Source organism: Rhinolophus sinicus, linkage group LG10 (genome assembly GCF_036562045.2).
Source record: "Rhinolophus sinicus isolate RSC01 linkage group LG10, ASM3656204v1, whole genome shotgun sequence".
NCBI classification, from domain to species: domain Eukaryota; kingdom Metazoa; phylum Chordata; class Mammalia; order Chiroptera; family Rhinolophidae; genus Rhinolophus; species Rhinolophus sinicus.
The window spans coordinates 42,355,724-42,378,307 of record NC_133759.1 but is presented as its reverse complement, the minus strand read 5'-3'; the positions used below and the strand labels follow the sequence as shown (position 1 = coordinate 42,378,307).

The 22,584-nt window shown below is 50.6% G+C and overlaps 1 protein-coding gene across 2 annotated transcripts in view; it reads left to right on the top strand.

The window, feature by feature from the left end:
- The first annotated feature begins 276 nt into the window (after positions 1–276).
- Positions 277–22,584, top strand: part of SLC6A1 (solute carrier family 6 member 1) — a 40,853-nt gene continuing 18,545 nt past the window's right edge. The window contains exons 1-2 of one of the 2 annotated variants that reach the window (XM_019732667.2): positions 277–446; positions 21,876–21,938. The gene's annotated coding sequence lies outside the window, so the exon portion shown is untranslated. Of the gene's footprint in view, positions 447–897; positions 917–21,875; positions 21,939–22,584 lie in introns of those variants that run through there. The other variant, XM_074312987.1, reaches the window with a different exon arrangement.

Genomic DNA, 22,584 nt, shown 5'->3' with positions numbered 1-22,584 from the left:
GAAAAGCAGAGGAGAGGGGGTGCGGGAAAGAGGGAAGGTTGCTGGCCAGGACGCTTCGAGGAGGAAGCTGGGAGGGTGGCAGCAGCCGAGCTCAGGGCAGTGGGGGACGCAGGGGCGGGGGCCGGGGGATGGGGGCCCAGCCGCTCCGGCAGGCCCCTCCCCGGGTGGGCGGGCTCCTGCGCAGCGGCCCCGCCCCCGCCCGCCGCCCGAGCTCCCTGCCCCTCCTTCCCGCGCTCCCCCACCCCCACGCTTCCCCGCGTCCCTCCGCCCGCCCTCGAAAGACCCAGCGAGTTGCGAGGTTGCGGGCGAGCTGCGCGGAGCGGAGGAGCTAAGGAGCTGGGAGCGCAGCACGTCCCGAGCCGGGAGCGGCCCCGCGCCGGGAGCGCACCGGAGTGGCCGAGCTGCCCGCGCAGCTCCCGCTGCGGGCAGCTCAGCCCCGGCCGCAGGTAGGAACGTACAGCGGGCGTCGGGGCGCGGGGCACAGAGACCAGGACGGGCTGGGCAGGACCGACGGGCGCCCCGAGCCGCCGCGCCATCCGGGCCGGGCGGGATGGGGAGCGGACACCCAGAGATTCCAACCTCCGCGCCTCGCCTCGCCTCGTCTCAGGCCACATGAAGGAGCCCGGGCGCCGCTCCTACCGTCGACGCGCGCCGTGGCCATTCCCCTGGTCGCGTGGGGGACAGGGGACTCGCGCGAGGGTCGCGAGAATCGCATGCCCTTTCCTTGTCGCGAGGCCCCTTGGAAGCCCCAGCTGGCGCTGGACTTTGCAGGAGCCGTCGAATCGCCGCTTCCATTCCATTCCCCAGCGGATAGTGGGGGACCCAGGAGTGAATGTTTGGGGGCCATGTGCGACTTTTCCGTCTCGCGGTCAGCTGCGTCGAGATAGTGCCGTGCCCCTCATTTATTCTCCAGGAGGTAAGGGGGTCGGGCGACTTAGGGATGGGACACATTCCTATCCCAGGGTAGCTCCAGCTCTCAAGAAACGTTGCCTTAAAAAGCACACCACAGTTTGGACTGAGCGCACACAAGCTCGTGCGGTTCTCCCCACTCCTTTCCCTGAGGGATGTAGGGTGAGGGAGCTTCCCCCGAAATTTCTAGGACTGTGTCCCCTTGCCGCCTCTGGATTGCTCTCACCTTCTTGCCCTGTGTCCTGGCATTTACTCTCCGCGGATGCGGGGAAGAGCCCACCTTGTCTGCCAGCGTTACCCAGGGGCAATGACCATGAGGTCCCCAAGTGTGGTCCCTTTGTACCCTACAGGGTGGCACCCGCATATGCCCTGTTCTAGTGTGGCTTGGTCTTCAGCCAAGGAACTCAGACCAGGCAGCCCCCCACTGAGGTTCTGAGCTAATCTCACTCTAAAAGAGACTTGAACCCCAAGGAGAAAATTGGATTTTAAAAAGCGAAATGATAACACCCCGTTTTTTCCTAATGTGGGGAAGCTCAGCCTCATTCCACCAAGAACTGGCGGGGAGTGGGGGGTGCTGAATAAAATGACCCCTGAGCTTTGGTGACATCCCCCAAATCAGAGACTGTCAGGCTATGCAACTGGACTTTGGGGCTGACCTTCATTTTTCTGTGACACACAAGGTGGGTGCTTGATGAGAGAGCAGGGTGTTGGGTGCTAGGTATTGCCTAGCTTTTCTCTTTGGGAACTTTGGGTAAAATATGTTCATAAGGGAGCCTGAAAAGGCTTCCCCAACTCCCAAATTCCAAAACAAAGGAGGTCAGTGGGAACCAAAGGCTTCTTGTACCCTGTCTTTCTCTTTGGAGCAAGGAATGGGAGGGACCTTTTCCCAGAGCAGCCCGGGCAAAATGGCTGAGCCTCCCCTGAGCCTCAGAAATAAATTGTGAGGCAAGCAGCAAACAAAGAAAGCACTCTCTCTCCAGCCAAGCGCTGGCTCAGTGGCCAGTCCTTGAAGGACAAACAGTGTGTTGAATGGGACACACAGCCCGGCTTGTCTGGCAGAGCATCTGGAGAGTGGGGCGATCCCTAAGAACCACAGAGAGAGGCAGCCGCTTGGGAGAGAAAGCGGGAACCATCTCTCCTGATATGCGACCCTTTATGCCAGGGCTGGAGGCTTGGTGAGAAGTGGGTCCCCCATGAACTTGGGATGGGGTTGGAAGGGGTGTCTACAGGCCATTGAATGGGCAACTCAGAGGGTGATGACAAGGAAAAAGCAAGTTCATCAAAGCTGAAAGCAAGACAACAGTTCTGTTGCCTCCTGGATTTCACATGCCTGGCAACCAGGAGCTCCAAACACCATGCATTTGTTTATGCGTGGCCCAGCACACAGCAGGCACTCAATGTGTGTCTTAGAATAAAGCCTGCATGGATGGAAGGTGATAACAGCACTAGCATGGACCTACCTACAATATCTACCAGTGTCATTGAACCAAGAAGGCTATAAAAGGTGGTTTCTGAGACCACAGCCAGGGAGGAGCCCTGGATGAGTTGACTTTGAGTTGGGGTGCTGCCATTTTTTGACCAGGTGACCTTGGGTAAATTCTCGTCCCTATTGGAAGGAAGAAATGGAGTACCAAAAAGCTACCAGTGTGCCCAGCTTATAATTCCTACAATAACCTTGTGCAGTGGGTACAATTCAAATCCACCACTGCAGAGGTGAGGAAACTGCAATTCAGAGAGGGGAAGTGACTTGCCCAAGGTCACACAGCTAGGTGGAGGTAGGGCAGGAATTTGAACCATGCTCTTCTGATTTCCCAACCAACACTTTCCCCGTGGCTGAGTCTCTAGGCCTTGGTTTTCACCTCCATAGAGTGAGGTGATGGGGTGATGGTTGGGATTTTATGATTGACAGTGAGGCCTCTTGGGCCTGCTGTCAGGCTGCTTCCCCAGCATATGCTAAGAGCAACATTAAATAAAGCAAAAGTGCCAGGCAGCTTCTTGCCGTCACATAAAGACACTGTTCCTAGGCCTGTCTGCGAACTCGTCAGCTGAGGTAGGACCTCTCAAGCCACTTGGAACTCAGACGTGTTTTCTTCCCGTTCTCTTGCTTGTGTGTGCATTGCAGGCCAAGTGTCACCCCCTATCGATTAAGCCTTGCCCGCCTCCTCCAGGCCCCCTCATCCTGAAGTACCTCCCCTTTGTCCTTGGGAGTAGGTGGGATGCCTGAGCTCCTCTCTGACACCTGGCCCGAGGTGTACCCAGCTTCAAGCCTGTCTTTGCCCACATCAGAACTGCCCCTTCAATTCAACCATGCAGTTGCCTGAGCTTCTCTGTGCCCCGAGATTGGTGGGCAGAATACAGCCCCTAGCACAGTGAAAACAACCTTGACTTGGCTCAAATTGCAAAGAGCATGAGGGCCCCTCTCAGCGAGGAGATCTTCAGACATCTGTCCCCTTCCCCGGCATCCTTCAGCTCTAGCTCCTCAAACGGCCCAGCATGCTTTTTGTCACCTTTGCCCCATGCTCTGAAGGTCACTGGGAGGTGGAGGGAGAGAGGGTGGCACTTGAGAGGGGAAAATGGTAGGGTAGGAGACCAGGTGCGGACCCCAACATCAGGCTTCCCAGGATATGTGCCTAGGTGAGCTTTGTGAACCAGCCTGTCTCCTCGGTACAGCTCACCTGACGCCCTTGGAGCCAGGGAAGGGGAGCTGAGAGCAGGCGGGAAGCTTACAGCGGAGATAAGGGTTGCCTGGCATAGAGGGTAGATGTGAATGCACGCTGTGATATTTCAGCACTGCCTTGGATTCAGTCATAAACAGAGGGAATAAAAACCTCACCCAGTATTGTCCCGATGACAATATCATCAATAACAATAATAACTAACAGTTATTGCCTGCTGATCTGCCAGAAAATGTGCTGTGTGCTTTACTTATATTATTGCATTTAAGTTTTTCAAAATCCTGTGAGGTACGTAGTAGAATTGGCCCTGTACAGATAAGGAAACAGGAGAGAGATTAGGGCACTGGCTGCAGGAACTCTGGGCTTATAAATGGTCCTGGAGCTCCAGCTCAACCACAACATACTGATGTCCCTGCCACAGAAAAGCCCCTGGTGTTGTCACTTAACAAGGACCACAACTCCCCATTTAAGGAGCTGCACAGTTAGAAAGCACTTCCCGTTCATTGTCCATCAATTGAGCTTTGCCACGGCTCTGGGAGGCCTGTGGCATGGCAGCCGCTGTTTGATAACTGGGGAAGCTGAGGCCCAGAGAGATGAATTTTTGTTCCCAGCGTCCCTCAGCTGCTAAGTTACAGCACTGGGATTCACACTCAGGTGCCCAGCCTGTTATATTTGTGACCTAGACTTTAAATTCACTTAAAGCTGATGCTGACATGTGTACCCAACTACCTTTCTCTCATTCTTACGTGTCCCCCAATTTCTCACCACCCTCTCACTCTGGAAGCTGTTGAGAGTGGCCGACGAAGCCATCAGCCCCGTTTACCATGATCTGACATGACACAAAAGTGGCATCCGATTTGATGCGAGCTGCCTGCAGCAAATGGCCTTCTATTTTTACATTTCTCACAAATTGGAAATTACAAGGAGGCCAGGTCTTGCAGAGCGATTGGCTATGGCACTCTGAAAGCTGGGAGTGTGCAGCAAGGCTAGGTGGAATGAGCCACACGAGGGGGCCAGGAACCCTCCTGGCTTGACTGTTGGCAGAAGGGCCCCCCAGCTTCCGGGGCCGGATGGGATCCTGGCACACAGGTCAGGCTGGAGGGTGCTGCCTCGGTCAGTGACCTGCAGCTCTGCCCACCTGTCAGCTGCAGTGTCTGCAAGATCCGTGTCACATGCCAGCTCTTGAGATAACTGAGCCCTGGCCAGAGGGACGTTCAAGGTCAAAGATGCCCTGAAAGACATTAACAGCAGGTTGCTTTCATGGCTTTCTTGTTTGGTACGGAGGTTCTGTGCAGGGAGAGGGCAGCAGCCGCAAGGAAGGAGGTGAGCAATGACATTTGGTATCAGAATTGCGGTTTGCTGGAACTCATGCTGATAACAGTACTCCCAGATATCAGAATAGCACTTTACAGATTGCAAAAAAAAAAAAAAAAAAATTGCTCTTGCCGCTGTTCTTTCTTTTGATACTGTGTAAAGTATTCCAGTAGAAGAAAATATGATAATTGATATCTTAGAGAAGAATCTTCACTCAAACAAGAAGAGACTTTTTTTAAAGCTAGTTTTCTCCTAAAGCCCAAATCAGAATGACCTTGACTCAAAAGAGGCCTCTTTGCACACACGTGAGGACACACGCACACGTAGCATTTACGTAGAATTTCCCAAAGTGCTTTCTCCACGGAAGCGTGGAATAGCCCTGGGAGCTCTAGGTGAACCTAACATTTTTATTATTATTACCGTTATTATCTTCATCTTTTGGGGGAAACTGAGGCTCAGGGAGCCCTGAACACCTTCATTCCTGACCTCTGGTTTCCCAGCTGATGGGAATCACCTTAGTAAGCACAAATCCGAATTCACCAAGTAGCCCCTTGAGAAGGAGCCCAGATGAGCCCGGATTTGTAGGAGGCAGGACACAGAGCACACAGGGATGGAGACTGCAGGATAGTGTGTGGAGGTACAGCCATGAGGTTTTGGAGAAAAGGGCCGTGACATCTTATTCTAGCCTTACCTGAGCTCTAGCCTGAGGCTAATGTGTCCTCCATCACACCCAGGGTTTGGGGTCGGAAGTGTGTTCATTTGGGCTGTGAGCCCCCAGTGCTGATGGGACATGGGGGCATGACTGCTTTCAGACACGCGTGCAGGCACACAAGTGTACTTATCCAGATGGATTGGGTGAAAATGAATACCAGGGACCCTGTGAGATTGTCTAGAAGGATCTAAGGGCCTTGGTGACCAGGAAAAGTATGGGGAAGTGTTCGGCCATGAGCCTCGGGACGTTTGAGACCCGCTGGAAGAGCGGCTGTGTGATTCTGAACATGCGCAGACAAGAGGGTAGGCAAGGGAGGGGGTACGGAATGGAAACCACTCACTCTGGCCATTACCCCATCTCCCCTCTGCCCTTGAACTGCTGTCCATGCTGAAGACTGTGGAGTATCACAAGTTCTGGGAGCATACTTCTGGGGTGCTGGGGGAGGCAGGGACACCTGAAGGTTTCATGTGTCCCCTGGCTGCGTGGCCACACTGGCCCTGACCACCAAGTATGGAGAGCCTCCTGGGCACCAGTCCTGGGCTGCGCCAGGCTGGTAAGAACGATGCTCGGGGACCGGTGCCACTGTCCCCATCAGCAGGAGGACCCTGAGGCCGAGGGAGGTGGAGCCACTCACTCCAGGTTGCACAGCAGACTTGGAACAAAGGCCACCGGCTCCCGGTGCACTGTCTGTGCTCCACTCTGCAATCTAGCCTTGGTGCCACCGAGCCCCTTTGCCCCCACAGTTAATGTTTCGAGAGCTTGAGGTCAAGGACTCACCTATGATTAAAAAAACACAAAAGTGGGCTTGGGAATGGGGAAGAAGGAGTCTTACTAGAGAGCGTTCTGTGAGGATGGAATTTTAAATGTATGCATATGCAACATGTTCCTGTTTAACAGGCTGGTCCGACATGGTGACCCCAAAGAATCACATGTGTACAAGCCCCAGTTTTGAGCTCTGACTGTGATGCAGGCACTGAGCTGAGCACTTTACAAAGCAGTGTCTGAGGATCCTTAATAAAGAGACTGAAGCCCAGGGAATTCATGTGGTTGTCGAAGGTCACCCCGCTGGCATGCAGCGGAGCTGGGACCCCGATCCAGACCTATGGGACCCCGAGGTCTGGGCTCTCAGACCTGAGAAAGTGGGAGAGCAGCCTCCAGTCCGTCCAGTCCCAAGCCAGCTGGGGACCATGGGTAGGGTCCTGCCCCGCTCTGGGCTTTGCATTCTCAGTCCATAAAGCCAGGGGGTCTGGGCTGGACAGGATGATTGGGATCTGCTGCTCCCCATTCCCAGGTGGGGGGAGGAGGCTGCACACCCCACTTCCTCGTCCATTTCCCCCAGAACAGCCTCCCGGAGACTAATGACTGGGGAAGATAAGAGCCCTTTCTCAAATGGCAGTGAATGCCACTGATGACAGAGCAGATGCGCATGGTTAATTATGTCACGGGGATTAAGTGAGAATGCCAACCTCAGAGGAGTTAAATTGCCCTGCTGGGCTACAATGGTTGTGCTTAAAAAGGGGTGTGATTGGCCTGGGCCAAGACAGAAGCGCCCCAACTCAAACTTCGAACCAGACAAGAGTCACAAAGCCTTGTTCACACCCATCCCCTCCCCAGTACGGGATCTGCAGTGGCTCCTTGGAGCTGGGGACACCAGTAGCTGCTCTGTGAGATTTTCTTAGAGGCCTCTGGGGGGATCTAGACAAGCTACCTTCAGCGGCAGATGTGGCAAACAACTGCACCTAAGAAAACTTTGAGCACCTACTGTGTGCCATGCCCTACTGTGGATCATGGAGATAAACCAGGTGTTTGTTGTTCCTGCTTTGAAGAGCTGCTCACAGTCAAAGCCATAAATGCTATGTCTTCTAGTGTCTCCGGTAACCACATAGTGGGGAACGCGTAGTAGGTACTTACCTCTTGCTTCTGATCATCTGTGTGGCTCCGTAAGCGACAACCAGAGGCCACACTGGTGGGGACCAGATCAAGATCTGCTGTGGGCTGAGTGGGGCAGAGGGCAGGCCAGAGGACTGGCCCTTTTCTCTAGGCACTGCCAAGTCAGCTTTTCTGGATGGCTGGACTTTCTTTCTGGACTTGCTGGGTGACCATGGACAACCCCTTTTTTCTCTCTGAGCCTCAGTTTGCACATCTGCAAATTGGCCACAGTGAGGGCTGTGAAGGCTGCAAACAAAACTGTGTCTCCTAACCAACCCCAGCCCTGAACCTGGCGAGTCCCAGAGATTGCATATATGTCTGAAAAGTGACATTTTGGAGGCAGTGCAGCAGAAGGAGAGAGTGTGGTCACCAAAGGCAGCTTTTGGTTCTTCTTGTGGATTTCAAATGTCCCTCAAACCTCCAACTCCTCCCCAGTAGCTCTGGTGCCCTGCTTCCCACTTCCTGGACCTCCAAAGCTATTTCTTGGGGTTTTCTAGGACAGGGAAAGCCATAAAACCCAGACACCTTGTTACAGATGGGTAAACTGAGGCCTAGAGAGGAATTTTAAGCCCCCAGGTGCTAGGACCCGGAGCTTTTAACCCCAAGCCAGCCCAGCTCCACCGTTGAGAAATTATTAAATAGAGTTGGTGGAAGGACTCCAGTTGCCGTGGCAACGGAGCCTGTGTCCTCGAGAGATAATGGCGTTGTACAAGGCAGAGTGATGTGTGTTGAATGCTGATTTGGGAGCTGCTGGAGCGAGCGAGCGAGAGTGTGCAGAGGACTATATCTAGGATTTGAGCTTCCCGAAAAAGGAGGCTCGAGGCTGGTGGGGCAGGGGCAGGTGCAAGGAAACGTGCTTTGTCTAGTTCCGTCCTTCTTAAGACCTCGGCAGAAAGAGATAATCACCTTCACTGCATAGAGGCACAAAGTGAGGTAAAGAGAGGTGAAGTGGCTCTTCCCCCAGGTCACACAACTGGGACAGAGGTGAAACTGGGGTTTAAACCCCAAACTGCTGTGGGGAGGGCCTGGCAAGGGCACTGTGGGTGGGATGGGGATGCAGAAGGGAGCCAGCCGAGCCTGGCACTCGGAGCACCCGGACGTCTCTAAAGGCTCTTAAGGACAGTGCTCATGGAGGTCTCGGGCCAGGAGCGGCAATCCCAGCACGAGAGGAATGGGGAAACAATATGACGGGGTAGCTCCAAACATCACCTGTGGTGCCGAAGTCAAAGCCCTTCCTCCCACTTCCTCGCTGTGTGACCCTGGGCAAGTCACTTCACCTCTCTGAGCTTCAGTGTCCTCATCTGCAAAATGGAGATAATAACAGACCTACCTCACAGGAATGTTGTGAGACCAAATAAGGTAAGTTAGGCAGAGCATTGAGCCCCGCTCTTGGGCATAGCTCGCACAATCGACAGAGAGGAGAGGCTAGAAGGGTCAGTCTGCTCCCCACCACGTATTGCTTCTAATGTGTGGGGCTGGAAGAGTGGAATGGCTAAAGCAAGTACAAGAATAATAAATAACAGGCTCTTCATTCCAGGCTGGTGAGCATCAGTAGAACAAATGAACAGCCCGTCACCAAAAATATGCATAAATATTTTGCATTTGGAAAGCATGATTGATGTTCCTCCCTGTACTGTCCCTAAAAGCTGATATGCAGACCACCTTGGGGGAAGTTGTGTGTTCTCGATGCCAGCTATCTAAATAACCCCGTGCTGCAAACCCTTTTGGAAAATACTGTCCCCCATGCTGTTCATTTCTCTTTTTCTGCACAGCTGGTACAACATATTTACTTCCCTTATTAGGGATTGGAGAACATGGGGTTAACACCCTGAAAACCCCCAAAGTTCATCTTTTGCTTGCTGGCAGAGAGGTGATGGGAGCTGGCAGACAACCCCATTCCATTCTGAAAGCAGAAAGAGGGTGCTGAAGTCAGGCATTTGACTGTTTCAAAAACAATGGTGAGAGCTGGGGTCCTGATTCTTAGAGGCAAGCAACCATTTTGTTTCTGCAAACCTGTCTGAGCCAGTCCACCCCCAGAGATAGCAACCTGTTTTTGGTTTCCCAGAGAGGGAGTGTCATTTGTTCACTACTGATCCTGCAGCTGGATGACAGGGCCTGAAGCAGTGAGCCCAAGACCTCAGATTCCAACCCATGCAGGCAGGAGAGGCACTGGGGACAAATGAAGACAGTTAACATTTAGCCAGGATTTGAATGAATGTGCTAATTACAGGATAGGTACACATGTTCACTTTGGGAATCATGTTTAATGAACAATTTGCTCTGAGAATTTGACGTGGTCACTGTCTCCCAGTGGCTCCCACCGTCCCCTTGTATTGATTGCCTATAGGTTAAGATAACTACAGCATTCTGCCCAGGACATTTTTTCCCACAGCTATCAAAATAATAATAATAATAATTAGACCTAATCGGGGGACTTATTAGATCATCTGCCAGGTACTGTATTAACCACTTTACATATGCTCACATTGAATCCTCACAGTAGCCTTAGAAGTAGATAGTATCACCTTTGTCTTAGAGAAGTGAGGTGACTAACCGGCAGTCATACAGCACCTGAGCTGAGACTCAAAACCAGGTTTGCTTGCCCTCAGTCTGGTGCCTTTAGACACTGCCCTGTTCTGCCTGCCACTATCACGGCTCGTGACAAATACATCTCTGAATACCCATTGAGTTTGTTTATAGTTCACGGAACTTAAGAAAATTTGCTTAGCAAAAATCCCATTTTGCCAAATGGGCAGGTTATTCTTGCTACGTGGGATTTTTCACTTTACAGGGAAGGGGGGATTCGTACTATAAGGATTCCTTTTGGACTGGACTAATTGGGTGATTTAAAAAAAGGATTCCTTTTGAAAGCTAAGTGAGTGAATCAAGAACAGACGCCTTGGCTAAAGTGAGCATTCACTTGAGCTTTTAAAAAAGAAAATCAGCTTTCTCTTGTGGGAAGTATTTGAGATCCTGGAATCTGATGCTTAATTGACTCTGAAAATACATGTCCTTCCATTCTTGCAAACTAGCCTCAACATTTTAAAAAATCCAAACGAGCTTATATTAAGAGAACAATAGGATTTGTTGTTTCCCAAATATACAAGTATCATACTTGAACGTACTTTTATAAATGTCACCACCCCCAAGAGTTTTGCATATCCCTTAGGGAAGGGGCAGCTCTAACCTGGTCCTTCTACCCCTTAGAGAACGACCTCTCTGGAGTGACTAGATTACACCATGTATGTGAGATTGCCAACTCAGAGGCCATTGAGGGCCAGGCAGGTCAAAGAAATGAGTCAAGAAGTCAGGGACAAGATGACATTCATGGTGGGGCTTGTAGTAAACTGTAAAACACACACCCATGCCCCCTCCCCAAAGCATGCAAATTCAAATTTTAAAATTCTAAGCTGATGCGACTCAACCAAGCACATAGGTGGGACCCACATGGGCCACTCGTTTGAGATCCCTGCTGGTTCCTAGTGTGACTTTGTGTGTTCTTGGTCCAGACAGTTTATTTTGGGGGGCTTAGTGTATTCATATCTAGAACGGGGCTGATAAAGCTGGCAGAGTTGTCAGGAGGAGGAAGTGGAGTCCCAGGTGTGGATGCTTGATGAGGAACCATGGAGATACCCAGGGCCCACAGCACTGAAGCACCAATCTGTGACCCGGAGTCAGCTCTCCATCTGGGCTGTTGTGCCTGCATGTGATTTATTACAGATCGTCATTGAGTTCAGCCAGTCCCTGCTGTATTACGTTCTTTTCTTTTTCCCAAACCCGAGCTCTTAAAGGGCCTTTATCCTAATGCCTTTCAGAGCTATTCAGTTATGTCTTGAACAGGAGGAAATGGTTCTTTAACCTCTTGGTTTTCTTACAAGTATATCTTAAAAGGCGGAGAGTGATGTCCGAGAATGCCAGGTAGTCACCACGTCACTTCTATTCTCTGACGTGAATTCGTCCTTTCTGGCTGGTTGAGCCAGGTGCCTTTTCAGAGATGTCCCCTGGAACAGAAGTCCTTGAGAATTCCTCCCACCAGCCAGAGGACGGTGGGAAGAAAGAAGCAGCCTGGGACAGGACTGTGGGGGCCTAGAGGCTGGGAACCTTGACCTCCACCACGGTGGGTTCCCGGTGTGCCCCGTTCAGGGTACAGTCTCAAGAGGTGTCCTGGGCCCTCCATGGAGGACCGAGACGGACGGGCTGGCCCACAGCAAATCCTGTTCGAAGCAACTGAAGGAAGTCAGTGGACAGGCTCTGTGGCCCGGGTTCCAATCTCAGCTCTTCCACCACTTACGACCTTGGGTTGCTCCAACCACAGGTTTCTTCTTGCTAAAATATAGGCCCCTCCTTCCTTGGGTTCTCCCAAAGGCTCAGTGAGATCCCAGAGTATCTGTGTTCCTCCTGTGTCCCTTTTTCCTGTCACTCTTCTACAGTCTTCCTGTCTTCCTTTCTCTTCCTCCGTTTTTCTTCACTCTCCTTTCCCCCTTCTTCTCCCCACCCTTCTCTCTTGCACCCCTCTAGCTCCCCTCTTTCCCCACCCCTCCCCCACTCCTAGGCATCCATGTAGGAGCTGTGCTCTACACCCCTCCCTCCAGCTGCACCCACAGGAGCTGCAGAGTCTGCTCTGATGCCAGCCGAGGAGGTGATGTCCGGAGCTTTCCTTACAGGGAGCAATCAAAGCCCCCTCACAGAGTGAGCACGTCTCTTCCCAACCCTGTGACCGAGTGGTGGTACCCAGAACCAGCTGTGGTGGGAGTATTCACACCACAGAAATCAACAGATGCCCCAGATGGGGCCTTTTGTTTGCTTTCTGAGAGCTCCTTGGTAAACACCTGCACACCACTCACTGCCTTGGAGACTGGTGCCACCTTTTGCGAAGCAGGCATTTCTTGAGGACTTATAATAACAACATCCCCTGTCACAGAGGAAAGAACTCAGGAGAGCACGTATGCGTCTAGCACTATTTGAGCATCTGAGAGGGAAGCAAAGGCAATTGAAGACCAGGGTCTTATTAGCACAGAGATGACAGTGTAGCTGGGAGATAGGACAGAAGAATTAGTTATTAGTCAGGAAAGAAGCTAAGTTGTGTGGAGTAACTGGGCCTTCCCCATTGCCCCCACCAAGGTCCCAGTTCAGGTGCTGCGCTCCCATCCCCGTCCCACTCCCCCACACAGCTGCCAGGCTCTTGCCAAATCATGATCTGTTGAAACCTCCCCTAAAATGCTCCAGTGGCCCCAAATTCCCCCAGTGCCCATAGTGGGGAGGGGCAATTAGAAGAATGGGCTTCGGAATCAAGCTACCACCTCCTGGACCTGGGACCCTGGGCAAATTGCTTTACTTCTGGAGCCTCAGTTTCCACATCTGTGCAATGGGATGTTGTGAGAGTTAAATACAGTTATCTATGAATGCACTAAACATAATAATTAATTAATGTGTGATCATTGTTCTATTACAAGATACAACACACCCCCTTTTCCTGCATCCAAAGCCTTTTACTGCTACTGGCCGTCTCCCAGCCATGCTCCCTAAATTACCTCAGATTCTAGCCAGCCAAGATAGGCACTTCCCTGTCTCAAAATACATTATGAATCTTCACCCTGTTCTCTCTGCCTGGAATGGACCAGAGCAGTTAGGCTTGTGGTTAGAAGCAAGGATTCCAGTCCTGCTTCACTAGCTGTAATTATGAAAAGAATGTCCTTACTTCTGTCCTCTTCCCACCAGCCCAAATGCTGTCCTCTCCCAGTTGCTTGCCTGAACCCAAGCCCCCGTGGTGGGGTGCCATCCTTTTCTCGGGGCTATGGAAGAACTTATCATGTGGTTGTTGGCTCCATGGCCCATCTCCCAGCTGTCCTAAGAGCTCAATGGCAGGAGGACTCAGACTCCCACTGCATTTTTATCCCCCTGCACACAGCGTGGGACCTGGCTGCCTGGAGGTGCAGGGTGGATGCGAGTTGAATTGGATTGAAAATTGCCGTGACAAAGCGAGGTGCTCAGTTGGGCATTGCAGACAATTAAGGGCTAGAACAGATGTTTGCAAACCTCTTATTGTGTGAGTAAGACAAGCAGGATGAGAATGAGGATGGAAGTCAGAAGACGCACTAGAAGTCAGAGTCTGACTACGCTCCTTGCACACGGAAGGAGTGCAGGGCACAGGGAGGGCAAGGGTCTGGCTCAAGATCACAAAGCTAGTTAACTCTGGATCAAGGATTCAAACCAGAGTCTGCAGACTCCAGAGTCTCAAGCTAACTGCTTCCTCCTCTCCCGCCACCCCCTAGAAAGGCCCTCTCCCTGCAGACTGGGCCCTGAGGCCAGGCCTTCTGGCTGCTGCAAGTACAGGCAACGTTTGCATTTGGAGCAGAGTTGGGGACTCCCAGAAGGGATTGCTACCCCATGGGGTTGGCTGCCTCCTGGGAGACTAATTAGAGCCCCCAGCCCCAGGGGCTTGGTGAGAGCAGTTCAGCCTGGATTCCGTGTGACCTCTCATTGGCTCCCAGGACAGCTACAGGGTTTGCCCAACACGACCTTGGGCCTTTCCTGGAGCCAGAGCTCAGGGATCCAGTGCCAGCAGCTGCTCTTGGGTTTCTTAAAAAGAGTGTCAGGCCATATCCTTGTGGGGTTTTGTCCTGGAGGGAGTTGCCTACTGGAAATGGGCTACGCTTACATACTCCAAAGGCGGGGCTAGAATGTTCCACAGGCACCCCACTAGAGACAGCAGAATAGAGAAGTTAAGAGCTTGGACACAGGAGCCCAGCTACCTGGGTTCAAGTCTTAGCGCTCCTAGTTCCTAGCTGGGAGCCTTTGGCAAGTCAATTTACCTTTCTGTGCCTCAGTTTACTATAAACAAAACGGTAGAATTGATAATAGCAAGTTAATATACATAAAGCATTTGGAGCAGGCCCTGGCATGTTAGTGAGTGCCTGGCCCACTTCCTTCCTGCACTCTGAGCTCTCCTTTGTCTTTCCCTATTTATTAATGAAGTTTGGGGGGAGGGAGTTGTTTGTTTTTTCTGTTTGCCACAGAGGAAAGACAGCCATGACTTTTAGAGTTCATTTCACCTCTGGATGGCTCTATTAAGCCTCCAAGAGTTATAAAGCTGATTTTTTTTTTCTCACTCTTGCTGTTGGGGTGGGGTGTCCTCCAGCCTTCTCCTACGTTTTGGCTTTGGAGGCACCCAGAAAACCAAATTTCCTGGCTCTCAGAGGCTCCAAGCAGAGGGGAAGGGTAAGAGCCTCCATTTCCTCAATTGTCTGGCTCTGTGAGGCCAGGCAAACTGACATCCAGGCAGTCACATCTCTCCCGTCCGGAACCCAGCAGGCAGGCTCAGATAGGTTGTAAGGCCACATCTAAAGGTTTCAGAGAATGTCACACAGACCAGTGTCTGGAAGGCACCTGCTGGGTGATCAGACACCACCAGACCCTGATTCAGAAGGCCTGGGTTAAATCCTGTGTGACCTTGGGCAAGTCATTTGACGTCTCTGAGCTCAGTACCATCATCTTCAAAATGGAACTAATAATCACCTTAGCTGCGATATATTTAGCACTTGCTGGGCCAGGCATAGTGCTAGAAAATTCAAATCCAGTCCTCACACTGTGTGAGGTGGTTACTATTGAAATAAACACTGTAGAAAATAAGTAAATTACTTGAAGGTCACACTGGGATATTGTGAAGAGTAGGCATCCAATGTTATTGAGAAATGCTCCTGGGTCTGTAAATCACCTCTCAGGTATGTTGAGGCAGCCGAGGAGTTTGCACCACGATGCACAGCTGCTTTCCTTCATCTCTTGAGTAAGTGGCTGTAGTGGGCTGAGAGTTGGGGTGGTGGGGACCTGTAAAGATCATACCACTGGCGTGCCATGTGACCTTGGGCCAGCCACCAACCCTCTCTGGGCCTTTTCCTTCATCTGTAAACTGCTAGTGTAGACCAGGTATACCAGTGTGGCATGGAACAAGTCTGGACCAGGAAGAAGGCTGCATAGCTCCTGGCCCCAAGCTCCAAGGATGAGGGCCTCCCACCCAGACCTGCAGCTCTCCAGTTTTGCTTGCAGCTTGCACCCTGGCAAAGACTGACTTCTCACCCCCAGACTGGACTCAGGCCTCTGGGGCCTAAGTCTTGAGGCCTTGGGGACCTTGTCCATCTGCCCCTTCTCCATCAGGCAATGTGTGACAAGGGTTTCCCACAGCCCCTGCCATCCACCTGCACAATTCCAGCCTCCCTCTCACCTGCACCCGAACATCAGCCATTAATTGGTCTTCACATTTGTACAAGGTTTTTCGATTACAAAGCACTTCCGCGGCCGTTCATCTCTGAATGGCACTCTAATCTGCTATTTATTGAGCACTTCCTGTGTGCCAGGCCCTCTGCCTTCGCTGGTCTCTTTCCACGCATTTTCTTGCTTCAGAGTTTCACAACAATTCTATGAAGTAGAGGGGTCCATATTTACAGGTGAGGAAACAGATGTAAGCAAGCGAAATATCTAGCCCCTGGCCACACAGAGATTGGTACCAAGCTCCTTGAAATAACAGGGGTCATGCAGACCCTGCAGCTTCTGCAGCTGCCGTGTGCACGTGAGTCACTGGGACCTTGTTCAAATGCACCTTTTGATCCCATGGCTTGAAGTGGAGCCCAAGATCGTGCATTTCTGAGAATCTCCCAGGTGGTGCAGATACTGCCCCTGGACACTGTCCCTCGGAGAACCACACTTTTAGTAGCAAGGGCCTGAATCACTAAGCAACTTGCAACTTCTTCAATAGCCCCAGGCTAGCAAGCCTCAGTTTCCTTATCTGTCAGATGGGTGAAATGGCCTTCCGCTTACAGACAGAGATGGAATGAGGACTGGCTGTTATAGTACCTGTAAAATGCCTGGCACACAATAGGCACTCAATAAATGCGGACTCTTCTCCCTTGATAGGAGCTGGCATGGATCTGGGTGCACAACCGATGCTCAACAAAGCTTTGCCCAATTGATGGAGCCTAGCTTTTTCCCCTAAAGCAGAGAATAAACTGCATTGTGTTTCCTCTTGGAATGAAGCCAAACCCAATATTAATTCTTTTCCTGAACCACAGAGTTTCAGAAAGAAATAAAAGCGAGTAGAGTGATTGCAGTCTGAAGCAAACCTCTATAATTTCTGTAATTACAGAACAGGAGCAAAACAAAGCAGGAGTGCGCACAGCATAATGGGAAGGAGAGGGGGCCCTACCCCCAGGCCCAGTGTTCCCCTTTTGCCTCCCCACTTCATGGTGCCCCACTCGCTCCAAGTGGGTTGTGGGCTCAGTCCTGGCCCTGGACAATGGCAGCCCTGAGACTTTGGCCTCTGCCTTTTGGCCTCTAAGTCTCCACCCCACGGAGCTGCTTGTCCCTCTGATGTAATGGGACAGAGGGGGATTGTCCAAGTGGCTGCCACATGCTCCCTCCCCCCACACCCATCTGGCCCAGGGCTGGGCTGCTGACAGCCAATCTGCCAGGGAGGCCTGCAGGCCCCACCTCCAAAACAGATCCCCAGTGCCACTCCTTGCCACCTCTGCCCTAGGTTGCCACATCTCAAGTCACCATCATCTCTTGCCGGGGCTCTCAGTTCTTCATGAGCCTCCCTGTGCACCCTTGCCCCTCTGCAGCCTCTTCTGGGTCACCAGAGTGAGACTCAAACGCGTAAGTCAGATCACCCCCACTTAAACCCTCCAGTTTCTCCCATGCCATTTAGAATAAAATCTGAACTCCTTGCCATGGTCTCTGAGACCTTGTGTGATCTGGCCCCTGCCCGTCTCTGACTCGCGCTGTCCCCTGCTGCATTGGACATTGGACTGCAGCCACACTGGCCTCCGTGCTCTCTCAAACAAGCCAAGTTTATTCCTGCCTTGGGGCCTTTGCACTTACTGTTCCCTCTGTTTGAAATGCTGTATCCCAGAGAGTCAAATTTCTGGCTTCTAATTCAAACTGAAAAAAAATTTGTGTTCAGGTCAAATAAAACAAGCTCAAGGGCCAATTTTGACCCATTTTGCCATTCTGATTTAGAGCTTCCAAACTCCACATTTTCTTACAAGGCATCTCCTCATTCAGGGATTGGCAGAGGTATTCTTTCTGCTTGGTTTGGCCCATTTGTGTCGATGGCTTTAGAACTTGGTCACAGAGAGCACATTGGGGCAACATTTTTAGCACCTTCTTGCCTCGAGTCTCTTTAACTCCTTCCCAGAGCCCCTCTGAATGAGTCTTCTATAATACTAACCTGTTTGCATTAAAACCCCTGTCCCATCCCTGCAATTGGTCTGTGAGTTCCTTAGCCAGGCTTTCAAGGCCCTTCACAAACTGATCTTCCTAGCTTCAAACCTCCCTACTTTTGTTCATGCATTTCCTTCCACTTGGGATGCCCTTCCCTCTTTTTGAGCCTGACGAACACCTATTCAACCTTCAAAACCCAGCTCCAATGTCCCCTCATCTAGGATACCTTCTCTGGTTGAATTAACTCATTTCTTCTAGGCCTACAGCATCTTATTCATTTAGCTCTTATCACAGGGTATTATGATTAGCTATAGGCAGAGATATTTCTCCTTCTAGGCTGTGACCTTGTGAAGGTCACGGACCCTATTAATCCTTGCAACCTGAGTGTCCAGCCCAGCTCCATATACACATTAGGCCTTCAGTTCAGTATTTACAACACTGAATGTTTCTGCTGGCCCCTGTTAGTTCACTGATTCAAACTCTGGTGACCAGGGTGTAGTTCAGAATACAAAATGCTTGAAACAATAGTTCCATTGCTATTCCAGCACATAGCATGTGCTCAGTAAATACTTCTTGAATGAATGGAGTAAGTGGGTAGGTGAGTGAATACAGAGGATTTGTCACTTATAACCTCACATCACAGTACCCTTTTGAACGTTGCTATGGTGGAATTCAGTTAATGGTGGCATGTTAAAGACCTAGAAAACTGTGGAGCCAGGTTCTTGGCCTGCAGAATATTCTTACCTGGTGAGGAAGACCTGGAAGATTCTAGAAAAAGACCTTGGAAAAATACCCCAAATCATGAGACGGTAAGAGGCTTTCCTTCCACCCGCTCTGGTAGCAGGTAAAAATGAGCCACAGATGGGCACTCAAGGCAGGGAGGTGTGTGGTCTTCCCGCAGCAGATCCATAAAGCCGTCTTCCAACTCTGAGTGGACCCTGCTCCCCAAAGCACAGGAGCCTGTTTCAGGAAAGAGGAGGTAATGATGGTAAAAGATTAGTTCTGCTTCAGAAATCATTAATTTTCTAAAAAGAGAGCCGGGTTCCCTTGCCATGAACTTGCTCATGCCTATGCTTTGCACGTGCTGTTTTTCATGAGAGAGGGGAGCGACAGGTTAACTAGCTGGTGTCAGGCATTAAAATTCCCACGCAGCTCTTCCCCTAGAGTGAGTGAGCGAGGCAACTTCTGGGTGCAATCTATGTAAGTACTGGGTCCCAGGCCTTTTCACCAATAGGGGTCCCTGTATCCTTTTCCTTCCATCTACTAGACGTTTGGGATTTTTTTTTCTTACCAGACTTTATTACAGAATGATCCTTTTTTGTTATTAACTAAACATACAAATGTGCCACTCCTGGCTTCTGTCAGGCCCAAAGTGATCAGCTAGACCACTCTGAACTGGTATAAAAAGAGCCAAATCAAAGGACTTGGCATTTATATCAGCTAGTATTCCCAATGGCAACGAAAGGGACGATCTGTGCTGGGATTTTGAAAATGCTGAAAGACACTGGAGGGCCTGAATAATGAACCCTCAGTAATGTTAGCTGTTAGCATCATCGTCATCACCACTAATCATTGCTAGTATAGCCTCTGGGAAGCTGTGAATACCAGCTTAAGAACCACGATCCATACACAGATGGTACGATCACAGTGATGATGATGGCAGAGATTCCTCAGCCCTCACTGAGCCCGGCGTTCTTTCACACGCGCTACATGCATGATTGCATTTTATCTTCACCACAACCTATGAGAGAAGTGTTATTATTGCCCCATTTTACAGAGGAGGATCAAATTGGGGAAGTAACTCACCCAGCATGAGTGTCAGAGGGAGCTGAGGTGTGAGTTAGCCTGGGGTAGTCTTGTGGCTTTGCAAGTTGAAGGGTCTTAGTCTGAATCCTCAAAGAAGCATCAGGTATATTTGTGGCTTTATGTCATTGATCTTCATTTATTGCACATGCTCTAAAAGAAAAACTCCGCGTATGGTTATGTGGCTCTTCTGGGTACACTTTCCCATGTTCTGGAGATCACATGCATGTATGTCTTCCTCATGATGAGCTCTTCAGAGCAGAAACCATCTCTGATCTCTCCAGGCTTGGCATGAGGAGGCACTCAATTTACTCATGGAAAAGACAATAGAATAAACTTCCCAGTGAACCAGAACTCCAACCCCCACCAGCACCACCTTCTCACCTTCTGACCTTCCTTTGTGTTGATGTTGAATGGTTTCTTCAAAGGACACATGCACTAAATTTCACCCTATTAAACACATCCTGCCATCTTGTCTGCTTGCAGGGAGTGAACCAGAGCTGTACCTGGCTCTCTCTCTCTCTCTCTCTCTCTCTCTCTGAATGGTGGTGCGTGAAGCTGAGGCCCAGTGCACAGCACCAGTTTGAAAAACCTGTAGGTCCTGGAGTTTGGTTTGAGTCTCCCTGATAGTCAACCAGTGAATCCAGAGTGGAGACCAGAAGTTGTTCCCACAGACATTACTGAGAACTTGGTCAAGTGGTGGCAGGGTGTACACAGAGATTCAAGATTGTAGCAGGAATCCCCTGAGCCAGTGTAAGCAAAAATGGGGAACTTATTTTTTGACTGTGGGATGGCTTTGTAAACTCTAACAGCAGGAAGGTAGCCAGTCTTAAGAAAGCCTGGAATCACAAAGTAGAATACCTTCAAGACTCTCCAGCTTTTGATCTCTGCTTTCCTTCCTCCTCAGCAGACCAACTCTCTTTGCTGCTACAAGTGCAAGGTAGTCAGAAGAGGGTTGCCTCAGTGGTAACAAGTTGCTGGAGAGACTGGCCTTCTTTCTCTGCCCAGTGCCAAATTCCCAGGGAAGGGGGTTTGATTGGCTAGCTAGGGTCAGGTGATCAGCTGTGGTCCAAGGTGACTGGATCATTTTAAACAAATATGGCGGCTGGAGCACACAAGGGTAGATCATGGGGAAGTTAAGGGCATCATTGTCTTCACAGATAATGGCTGGTTCCCCCCAAAGGGAGTCCATTTTAGTCTCCCCCACTTTTCTGAGGCTGCTCTTTCCCTTGCATATTCCAAGACTCCATGGTAGACCATAGAACCGCCTGCCTCCTGCCTCCTGCCGTTCCTGACGATGTGAGGCGGTCACCTTAGATGAGTCCCGAGATGCTTCTGACAGTGCCATGCCCAGGCCAGGATCTAGATGGGCATTGAGACAAACTGTGGGTCATCCTTGAGATCAAGAAGCAGGCTTGGCAGTAAAGTTTGGATTGTGCAAGGGTTGTCTGATCTTCCGTGAACTCTAGAAAGAGGCAGTGGTGTTTGGTAATGGGGACTGTATGTGAGGGGCGAGAAGGTGAGTGCACCGCAAACCTGGGCCTCCCCAGCAGGGCAGGGCTGAGGGCAGGAAGCCATTTGGGGCAGAGGCCACACATTGTTTTGACTCAGCTCTGAGACACACAGTCGAGTGCTTCACACGTTCCTGTTTGCTCTGAGGGTTCTGTAAGTTTATTCTGTTATTAATTTAAACATTTTTGTAGAAATTTAGAAATGTGTATAGAAATTTCAAAGTAATTCTTAAAATCCAGAAAAGAGAAAACACAATCATGTATAAACTAATCATTGGTAACATATTAAGGTTTATCCTTCAGTATTTTTTTTTAATAGATTTGGAGACGAGACAAAATAGGATCATACCAAATAAACTTTTGACACCTGCTTTTCTCACTCCACAAAACAAGGGACTCTGTCCCATATTCTTACATGGTCTTTCACAATTACTGCAAGGTTGGATGGAGGACGTAGAAAAATATCAGCTGCGTTCCCTGGCTCCCAGTGAGGCTCTGAGGAGATGCAGTCCCTCTGTGATTTATCTCTTCCTGCTGATAAAATTATGGAACGTCTTCCTCATGGTGCCCCCGTGCCTACCCCCCACAGCTGTCCCGAGGGCAGCGGGCCCCACTCCTGCATGTTCCCAGCACCCCATGGGCCAGCCACGCTTCATAGACTCGCTGAGGTCACCCCAGCTGGGTGGCTCCAAGGGACTGACATACAGCCCAGATGCTGGCAGGCTTCCTGCACCCCTGCTGCTCTCTGTCCAGGGCTGCCCATCAGCGCTACCTGCCAGTTCACCGTCCCTCCTTTCCTCTGCTTTGTAGGCTGTCACCCAGGGATTGCAGAGAGGGCTGCTCTGGAGCTGACCCACTACAAAAAGTCATCAGGTAACATCAACAACCAAAATCATAACCATTGATGGAGTTCTTCTAAACTGGTCAGGTGAAAAGCACTCTTATAGCCATTAAAGCTCATTTTTGCCACAATTCTACAAGCCAGATAGCATTAACCCCATTTTATAGATAGGGAAACTGAGGCTAGAGCAGTCAAAGATAGTACTTTAGGTCATTCAGCTGGTAAAAGGCAGACTGGACATTTGAACTCAGGACTGGACTGAGTCCCGTGTCACACACTGTTCTCTACCCCTCACTGCCTCTGGAACTAGAGGTGAGAAAGGGGCAGTACAGTATAGGTAGAGTATCTGGGGTGACCAAGGGTCAGAGGTCACATAAGCCAGTGGTCCCTCCTCACCTGAGGGCTGGGGCTGGGCTCCCGGCATAATAATCCCCTTTCAGGAATTTGTTAAAAGTATAAATTTGGGGCTCATCTAGAGATTCTGATGTGGTACATCTGGGGTGGGACCTGGGAGTGTGTCTTTATAGAGCAGGGGTGTCCAAACTGCGGCCCACAATCCATTGTTAATTGGCCCGCAGCAAATTCCAAAAATATATTTAGTTTACTTAAATATACCAGGTGAGGTAATATGTACTTCACCTCGAGTGAGTGGCCCGGCAGTCTGTGTATTTTACCGCA